At 38.4% G+C, this 10,433-nt stretch overlaps 1 long non-coding RNA gene across 2 annotated transcripts; it reads right to left on the bottom strand.

Annotated features, from left to right (window-relative positions):
• Positions 1 to 4,829: 4,829 nt before the first annotated feature.
• On the bottom strand, positions 4,830 to 6,891 carry LOC104454307. 2 transcript variants are annotated; one of them, XR_001988762.2, is made up of 2 exons: positions 6,039 to 6,891; positions 4,830 to 5,936 (listed from the first exon to the last, which is right to left on the bottom strand). It is a non-coding gene; the product is annotated as an uncharacterized LOC104454307 (long non-coding RNA). The 2 variants fall into 2 exon arrangements; XR_001988763.2 differs by having other exon boundaries at positions 6,221 to 6,891.
• Positions 6,892 to 10,433: the final 3,542 nt, after the last annotated feature.

Here is a 10,433-nt window from a genome sequence, read left to right as displayed (position 1 = left end):
ATGACATTTTGGAGAGGGGTCAGCGTGTCAGTGATTTTTCCTATTCATAGTAACAAGTGATAACATCTTCATTAAAGTAAGCCAAGAGAGCCCAAAACCATATCGATCAAGTACAATACATTTCACATTTCTAGCGAGTATACTACTTTAAAACCATTTATAAGGATATGCTTAGGCCCTCCTTGTGGGTCTATATTTCCAAAAGAAGTACTCAACTGATGGCGGAACATTTCCTCCCCTAATTTTGGTATAACTTCGGGCTTCATATGTTGCATCTGCTCCAATCACTTAACCGTACGTAGCTGTTCTCAGAACTTATTTTCAGCCTTTTCTCGCACTGCACGCGTGAGGATATCGGGGTAAACGAAGCCTTGTATCAGGGACACGATCCTGATGCGATATGGAACAGTTAGAGTGAGTTTGGAAAAGTTTTGCAAAACAGTGCGGATATGCGAGTGAAAACAACTCCAGGCCTTGGATTATAGAAAGGCTAGATCTGAGCATTTCGAAATGATTTGCGCGAACACAAAAACCCTTTGTAAGAAGGATTTCGAGAGTTTACAAACCGTCATTCAAAAATCTTCCGCAACCTACCCTCCATGATATATCCGGCTGGTTCTTACTTTTGAGTAGATGTCGGTGGGGCTCTCCCTCGACATCTAACGGACCCTCCGAAATTAAGTTATCCACGCGTGTACGCGAGAGAGATGTATACAACGTTGATGGAAAGTAGTAGCTTACTCTCGATTCGAGATTTTAGGTAATGCGGATGTAATCAACTCTCTGGCTTTTCTTCCTTCCTGGCACGCGAATGGACGGCAATCGATTACGCTTACGCACATGTTCATCATCGATCCTCGATCGAGAAGCTGCGCTGCAGCTACGCACTGACCGGCTCCGATAGATCGAATCACGGACCAAAGGGATTACGTATGTGGAATAGGGCCCTCAGCGCCGAGATTGGTGCATGCGTCGGAAGAGTGTTTTCCAAGGATGTCTTCGGCGGATATCGAGAAAAGCCCTTTACCCGCCCCTTCACGTGTTCGTTAGTTCCACTGGCGAAAGCAATTAACACACTTGTCCTCCATGCACCAAAAAAGCTTCCCCCTCCCACCAATTTTGCACCGACCACCCAAAATTTTAATTGTATGCTCGGGCATCGCGCGCGGGCCAGAGCATTCCCCAATCAGATCTTGATTCTTATTTGAGTTTTCAGAATTTCTTCATACATCGTTTTAGAATAAGGGTTAATAATACGAAAAACGTTAAGCTGGCGTTCCCACTCTGATCTATGGGCCATAAGGAAAACCATGTGCTGCCCTATTACAAATCTATTCCAAAATTTATTTTATGATCACAAAAAACCTCAAATTTGGATATCGGTGGTAAATTTATTATCCGTTAATTTTCATTACATTTTACTTTCAAATTACTGAATTAAATAAAACGTGACTGTTGACGGGTTTTTAGTCTTCGTTTATTAGAAGTGTATTGATTTGTAATTTTTTATGGTATTAATTAATTTACTAGAAAATAACAAGTAATGTACTGATTTAAGGTAAATTTATCACATATATCTTAGTTTGTTAAATGTGTATTGGCTTGTGTTTTCCTTTAATATTAATCATTGAAATCAAAAGTATTAGGTAAATGAATGATTTAATATTGGAATTTTGAAAAAAAAAGAAGTAGAAAATTCCTCGATTTTTGGGTTGCTTGCCTTAACTCCCCATAAAATGTTTCATTGGCCACCGAGAAATGTTTTGAGGGCACCTCAACGTGACGCAATGCACGTGCGACGCCGCCGTGGAGCGCACGTGTGTCGGTGGCGGCACAGTCGGGAGACGTTGGGATTAACCGCAATTCATCAGCCGCTCCTCTCCCTCCCTCCCTCCCTCCGCACGTGTGCCTGTACCCACCGACTATTTTTGCTCATTTTATAATGTATCGTTTTCCTTTCACATTTTTTCGAAGGCAAATCAATCAATATAGCTTTTATTTTAATATTTTCTTGACACCAATCTCCAGATAGTCCAAAATAATTTCGCCCAGGTCTTCCTCCATGTGACGTGAATTAGTGATCTCGTCAAACAAACGATCAAAATAGATAAGAGCGTGCACAAAAATTCCACTTTGATGATAAAGATTGAATGAATGTCAATTCCTTTTCGTATCTCTTTCCCCAATTTTTTTCCCTTGAATTAATTTGGACTAAGTACAGATTTTTGGTCCTACTCTGAGTTATAACACGTGTGCAACTTAAGAACTCCTTGACTCCTAGTCTATTCCATTAGAGTTTCTTTTTTTTTTTCAATTTTATCCAAGCAAGTCCTCTTAGTTTTTGATCTGTGCTATTTGGTTCATCTAAATTTTACTTTCGACAAATCAAATCCTCTAACTTTTTCGATTTGTGCAACCAAATACTTTCACGACCGCTCTCACTAAACTATCAGATCAGCTGAAGACGCGGCCTCTTTAATACGGCACGCAATGCTAACGTTACAAAGGACTACGCAAAAAAAAAGAAAAAAGAAAAAAAAGAAGAAGTTAGAGGACAAAATCGCACAAAGTTTCGAGCTTATAAAATAAACCGGACTTATTGTCCAAAAAAAAAAAAAAAAAAACTAAAACCGGACTTGACCCCTGTTATCTTCCATTCCCTGTATGGAAGCACTCGGTCCAGTGGCCCTTCCAAAAGCCCACGATCTCTCCAGCTGTTGTTATTCGGTCCAAAGAACTCGTTAATCAAAGCAGCACAATCACATGATCAACCATGTGTAAACTCTTATTCCTTGTCATGATATGTAGAATATAGTAGAAAAGTTGATCATTTGGTGAGCCAATAGTTCAAAATTTTCACCTGCAATCTCAGCTAGAATCTTGAGACACAAGGTTAATAAAAAGAAGGTAAATCCTGAATGTTAAATGGATGTTCAAATCAATGGCGAATCATGATTTGCCAAAACAAAAAAAATGCCGAATCACACACTTATCTACCAACTTCAAGCTTTAGGTTTCCAGGAAACAGGTCGTCTTTCCTCCTAAATATCATTTAAATCGGACAAACTCCACGTGCTTTATGAAATTGAACTTGGTTTGGGAAAGATTGTTAAGAGGAATTGCAAAGTATGCTGTGCAATTGCCAACTGAGAGAGCAAGGACAATGTCGATTCATGATGGCAAGTATGTACATGAGCTTCGAGAGTGTACAAAACTCCAGTTTATTGTGGAAGAGTAAAACTGGTTAAATCAAACATTATGCGTGTCGGCTTTAGGTGCCAGACTATTTTGGTTAATTATGATTGTACTCTCGTCTCACATACACCCAGTTGTCAGAAAAAGAACACATTGCCCGATGAATTTTTCCATCATGCGATGGCATGAATAATTCTTGATTCCATCTTTTTGCAAAAAGGAGGGCATGAATCCGTATGAGTCTACTGTTTAGTATCCCCCACAGCCTGCTTTGAGTAAAGTCCCAGTTCTCTATAGAGGTAGAAATTACATCTAAGTAATATAATGTAGATACTTATCATATTTATGTCTTCCATTCAACATTGATAATGTAGATACTTATCATATTTATGTCTTCCATTCAACATTGATCAACAATAGTTGCTGAAGATTTTATTCATCAACTAGGAACTTTCATCAGAATAGTTAACATTAGCAGCAAAACAAGTTACACCTTAAAATGTAGATACTTTCTTCTTCTTATTCTTTTTTTTTTTTTTTCTTTTCTTTTCTTTTCTGTAAGGAAGAAAGGACCCTGATGAGACCCAAAGCTCAACTAAGAATTATGAATACACGTACGAACACCCAGGAACAGCAAAAGCGACGTTAGCTGAAGGGAAAGAAAACGCTCTGCAAAACTTTGCTATTTCATTAATGTTTGGAGTGAAAGATCCAAAGGAAGGAGTAATGAGAAAAACCCCAAGAAGCAAAAAGGCCACTCACTCTCTCTCTCATATCTGTCATGATATCCGAAGGTACACATATTTTAACCCAAGTACAGACATACACTGATGATCCAGGTGGGTTTCGCCAGTACGGAAAATGAAATCTCTGCCTCCCTCAGATTTAGAGAATCCAATCATCTTCCCTCACTGTTGCAGACTCTATCATACTGTATGCAGACTTCCCATATTTGAAAGAATTGTAGATAAATGTGCACCATCTACAGAAGAAAAGAGAGAGCCAAATGGATTCCGCATAGAAACCCTCGCCACATGTTTTTCGGAGAGAGAGGAAGAGAATCGCATTTTAGTTGGGAGTGCATTGTTGAAACTTGAAGCTGGTAGAAGGGAGAGTATAATTCTGTGCAGATGCCTAATGAGATTCAATATTCTTCCACAAAATCCGCCTCCTTTTCAGGTTTTCGTAATTAATTTAAATTGGTGTTGTCTCCTGCAACGGAATTGCTGCGTTGGAATGAACGGACTACAAGAGCCATCATCACCATCACCTGGGAAAGCCCTAGAAAAAGCTAATGCACATTTGCATAGTTGGTTATGTGCGTATTCGTAAGTTTCTTTATGGTTGTAACGTATGCGACAACGTTTGCATTGTACGGGCAGTCATGTTCATAGGTGCCATGGAATAACTTCACCGGTCTCGGTAGGTGGCATGGGACCGTCCTAAAATTTGACGCTCCGCCATTTGTGAATCTTGATGAGGTTCCAAAGGGACAAGGTACACTATGCGACCTAGACAATTCTCCGCGAATAATTGAATGGATAGGTGAAGTGGCGAAATCTTTGTGGATATTTTGAGCAAGAGTGCCAGCTTCCACAACCTTACTGAATGAAGGGAGATGGGATTCCAAGCCATAAACAAAACGTCTTGTGTGTCAAATAATTGCGAACTCGCCACAAAAATCTTTCTGGACAGAATCTAATGTAAGTTCTCTTTATACAAGACCGATTACTCTTTTGTTCCACCTCATAGTCACAGATTAGTAAGTACTCGCAAGCCTAGCACCACTGGATATAAGGGGGTCTGATCAAAAGATCACCCAAAAAGAAATTCAAGAAAAGGGTCTTCAAGGATTGATTATGGAGATGTGAATGAAAAAGATCCACTTCATAGAAATAAAGGCTAGCTATCCAATCCACCATAGAACCACTACAAACCCAGATGCTCAGGTTTCCAAAGATGGGGAAATTTGGGCAAGAAGAACTGCTCTGATGGAGTCATGTAGTCCTTTCTTGTATTTGACTTGTGCGTCTTGCAGATCCCATCATACCAAGGAAAACACAGCACAAGATGGATTCCTAGCATAGGATAATGATAATCTCACTAAATTTAGAGGAACCATCTTTCCACTATGTAAGTATGGAAAGGAAGATAGCCATTTTTCAGGTGTTTAGAATCAAAACTTCCCTGAAATCTGCTGTCGTACCTCTTCTTGGCCAAATGTTGTCGTTCTGTGTTAAGATGTGATGGATGAGCACGAGCAGTGAGGTTAGTCAGGTGACATAAGGAAAATAACTCAACGACTCGGTCTCCGCTCTTGAGAAAGATAACGTTTAGTGATGCCAACACCTAAATAAGGCTGACACGAGGTGAACCAGAGAAAAAAGACATGCCAAAGGAAACCATGGATTAAACCACAGAATGCGTAATAACGTACAATTGATATATTATCGCAAAAAAGCAAGTCAGCAACTCTCCCAGTTAAAGCGTGTATTGCACATCTATTGCTATCTAATGACTGCTCCAGCAAACTTGCTAACCTTACAGAACCAAACGAGAACAGTATATGGGCAAATGAGACTCAAAAAACTCCTTCAAAAAACACATACCCAAGATGACACGATATACTAACAATATACATGAAGCAGAAACAGCTTTCAATCGCATCATGCTCTTGAGTTACCCGAGTTCTTCTCTTGTACGCAAGTACAGACATAGCGAGCGAAAGGTCTGGTGCGTTGCTGTGTGGAAAAAATTTAGATGCATCACTCAATCAAATCCCTACAAATATTAACTTCACCGAAAAAGCAGAAACATATTATGATCTTTAACGCAATATATACCAAGGAAAAGTCATCTCCTTTTCTCGAACTTAAACTCTGTTCCATGTTGGGTTAACAGAACCAAGAACCTCAAGACCCATCAACAAAGATAGCAAGCATCGCTCTTCTAAACTCCTCTTCTTCTTGGAGAGTTCTTGAAAAATTAGGGTTTGCTTTTGATTAACTGATAAAAGTATAATTACCTTCATCCTCGTAAATTTGATCTCTGACTTCTGGCTTTTGAGAGTGAATAGCCATTTATTGCCACTGCAGCATCATCAAGATTCCCATGGTAAAATCATATTGAAGAGAGACGCTTTTAAGGTGGAATTAGGGACCACATAAACTAAACCACCGTTAATTATTAAAAAAGACGCTCTCTTCAAAAAAGAAAGTTCTCTTGTGAATCTTCATGATGCTGCAAAGGCAAACAATGACTCGGGCTTCTTCATATAGGGGTAATTTGTCATCACCGATCCACATGCAGATGAGATAAAAACCCTAACCCTAGATTCTATAATTACCCAACTTTTAGCATCCCGTGAGATAAAGGAAAAGGTAAAGCGAAGAAACAAAAGTAAATCAAGGGCATTAAGAAAAAGGTTCGAAACCCTTGTCTTGAGAGAGAGAGAGAGAGAGAGAGAGAGAGAGAGAGAGAGAGAGAGAGAGAGAGAGAGAGAGAGAGAGAACTGCTGTGTTTTTTCTTAGTACTAAAATCCCATGTCAACCACTATAGGAAAAGGGAGAGATCAGGAACACACAAGTGGAAAAATTGCACAGTGAAAAAGCTTGAAAGGAGCCTAAGAACAACAAAGTGGAAGATCAAGGAAGAGGCCAGTGAAGAGAGAAAGAGCCAGAGAGAGAGAGAGAGAGAGAGAGATGTGCGCGCGCCCGCGCGCTTTGAGAGTTGGGATATGAGAGTGCTTAGCCTCTTAATATAGAGTCCGATGGAGCCTCGTCTCCATTAACTCATCATTGCTAAAATACTAAAATAATATTCACTAAATGAATATTTTGACAACGAGTACATGCATGTATGAACATTAAAAAGGCACAGTAAAGGCTTAAAAATATAACTATAGAGAAACCATATGAAGTATGACCATTTTAGGAAACGAATAAGAGATTTCCAAAAATTGGATTTCCAAAAATTGTTGGATGGGGGAGATTTAAATTCAAATTTTGAATACACATTTATGGAATTGATAAAAGATTTATCTTGCCTAGTTTCTTTTTACTTGGGATTAGAATTGGACCTGAGAATAAGTATAATTTGTTTATAAAATGTCAAAGTTGGAAAAAACAGTTCTTCATTTGTAGGTGGAGATATGTCTTACAAGTGCCTTGTGCTCCAATACCAACTATGGTAAACAAAGCTTTAATGCATTTTCTCCTTACTCTAATTTATATGTGGAGTAGATTTCTCCATTTGAATCTAATATTTGGTTTGATCAGTTTCATAAGATCACTTGAACCTACGAATTAGATAGAGCAGGACAACGCAAAACGCTCTATATAATATTTGATATAATGAATCAATGCAGAGGAGGTAATTATTTCACTTTCACACACACAGACAAGCACGTAATAAGGAAAAAGCAGGAGTTATTCACTGCTTAGAAAAAAAATGTGAACACTGCACTAGGGTTTAAAGGCAAATGCGTTTCATAGACTTTGTTCAATCGGTTTTATGCTTTTCTCCTCGGTACTCATGCAACACGCATTTCATGTGTATCCGATTGAGCATATGCCGGGAACATTATGATTGCTAAACTCTGTGAAGTCTTATATTACTGCAGAGTGTGTTTGATAAGACTTAACTAAATGGATGATTAACAAAACTCGGTCCGACTACGATAAACTTGTCTAGACATCTGATAGGTTATTTGCGGAGAAAGCTCGCACGGCACAGGCTCACACGACATGACCACTTCCTTCGGTGAACTCTATATATCTTGTATCCGATGCACATGGCAGAGTCATTACAGAACACAACATCCGGATCAAACTTGATCATCCCGGGGCAAGTCATCGAGCGGGATACGGTGTTTCGAGACTGATCAGGTGAACGACAGCGTGACGACTACCGGAACACCACCCGTGGAATCAGGATGGCACCAAATTTTTTCCCCAGAAAGATAGGCCTGTCCTAAACCAGAGCCTCGTGCCACGAACGTCAAAAGACAACGAAACTCGCCCTAAAAATGGCAAAATATATAATGGGGGTAGGTTTTAGGGTCGTGGAACGTATGTATGCAATGGGGAGAGGACCCCTTGCTTCCTCCACAAGCATTTTTCCGAATAAAGCAATGGAGACACGAGAAAGAATGTGAGGGGAACGCAGGCGACGTGATCTGACCTTTCCCCCTAACATCACGGGGAGTCCCGCCCGATTCGACCGGGATTCAATTGCGTGTACAAGGTTTGAGAATTCCCATTTCCGGTCTCTTTCTCTGGTGCCCTGGTGCCTGATCCCGGAGCTGTGCTCAGCGAGGCCGTTCCCTTTTGTAGCAAGCTTTAAAGTTTGCCAGTCTCTCTCTGCTCATATCTCGACGTCTCGTCCCTCGACCTGACGTTTGCTGGGGCGGCTAAATCAAATCTTAGCTCCCCCTCTTCACGTAACTGGCTCTCTCCCTTTCTTTTCATTTCTTCCTTTGTCTTCTTCTTTCTCTCTCTCTCTCTCTCTTCTTCTTGATAAAAGACAAAATGAGAGGGAATACAATGGTTGAAAGTATACATGTTAGATTTGATTCTTTGGAAGAATCACTCGTGTTAGCTGTCAAGATTCTCTTACTTGAACTTGGAAAAAAAGAGTTCTTCTTCCCCTATCATGCCATCACCGTATCCATGTAGTTTTATCTCCAGCTTATTTCTTCGGTCAAATTTGATTTATCAGCATCACGGTTTTACATGGTCACATACAACATGAGTATTGATGCTATTCAATTGGAAAAAAAAAAATACATGAAAGTATAGTATATCTCAAAATCGATTCAGTTCGCACTCTGAGATAATTTTGACATGCATATAAGATATTCAAATTGCGAACAAATATCGTCATGGTAAGTTTCAAAGCAAGACGGGGTGCCTACACATCTCTAATTAATGCTCCAAAACCTATGTTCCTTGTGTAGAGTACTGTGTAGGGTGATGAGTATGATGAATGGTTCTAACTTCTGTATAGGTTCATTAATTTTTAGAATTTAGAACCTATCTTGTATACCCAGGAATTTGGAATTTTCCCTATCACAAGTTCTAAAGTTGGTTTTAAGATTTATTCAGATTCCACATGTACTTGTTCTAATTGAACAATTATAATGAATCATCATCTTTAATAACCACTATTTATTATAATTTACTAATCGCAACTCATATTTAGACACACCAGTAAAAGTCTTAGTTATATATATTGTCGAAAATGAAAGCTTAGACTAGTGAATTTATGTTATATACTCATCATTGGACGCTATGGAATGACGTAGGATCATGCAAAGACATAAAAACCTACATGTCTTAGCAAGTGTTGCAATTTTTAAAACCGGAAAATTACTTTATATATTCTATAATCTAGAACTGAATTGATTTCTATTGGTCTGATTTTTAAGTTCTTGATTCTACTTTAGAACCGTGCTTATCCTTGACAAGGAGTATAAGAGATAGAATAGCTATACCTTTTTTTTTTTCCTCTTTTGCTTCTTAATTTGTGAGGGTTCCTTTCTACATAAATTTGTCTAGTAAATTGTTTACAATGTAAATTTTTCATGAAAGGAAATCATTCTTACAATATTTCATAATATAATAGAAAATAGAAAAGTTGTCCAAGAAGTCATAAACTTACCGTGCGACAGTCAAGTTAGTTCTAAACTTTTCAATTGTAGTAATATAGTTCTACTTTTTGATATATGTCAATTTTGTCCTAAGAATTTTGATGATTTGTCAATATATTTCTTTTGGCCAATTATCCAAATAATATGCTGATGGCTAAATTGACAAAATTTCCAAAGGTTTAGGATTAAATTGACATTATTGAAAGGTTTGAGAGTAAATTGGTATAATTAAAATGTTTATGATTAAATTGGCCGTTGAATAAGTTTATAGGTTTTTTTGGACAATTATTCGTCATTGGATCCAAACTTGCAAGGTGCAATTTAGATATTATAATCATAGTCGTGAATTGTAATTCGAAATTTCAAACTTATGGATTATGAGTCAGATTATAAGATTGAGTAAAATGCCTAGAATTATCTTTTTCCTTATCATCTACATTTAACTATAATCGGCAAAGTGAAGTTAATTGGTCTCTCTTTTCGGATTTTTCGAGATTACTTTTTGTTATGTAATTGGAAAACTGCCTACCTTTCTCCAATTCGCTTAGACAAGCACACCCATTTGTCTTCTGTAAGATGATTACGCGTG

This window comes from Eucalyptus grandis, chromosome 7, assembly GCF_016545825.1.
Source record: "Eucalyptus grandis isolate ANBG69807.140 chromosome 7, ASM1654582v1, whole genome shotgun sequence".
In the NCBI taxonomy this organism is placed as follows: Eukaryota; Viridiplantae; Streptophyta; class Magnoliopsida; order Myrtales; family Myrtaceae; genus Eucalyptus; species Eucalyptus grandis.
The sequence above is the reverse complement of the archived record's forward strand: the minus strand, read 5'-3'. Positions and strand labels throughout refer to the sequence as shown.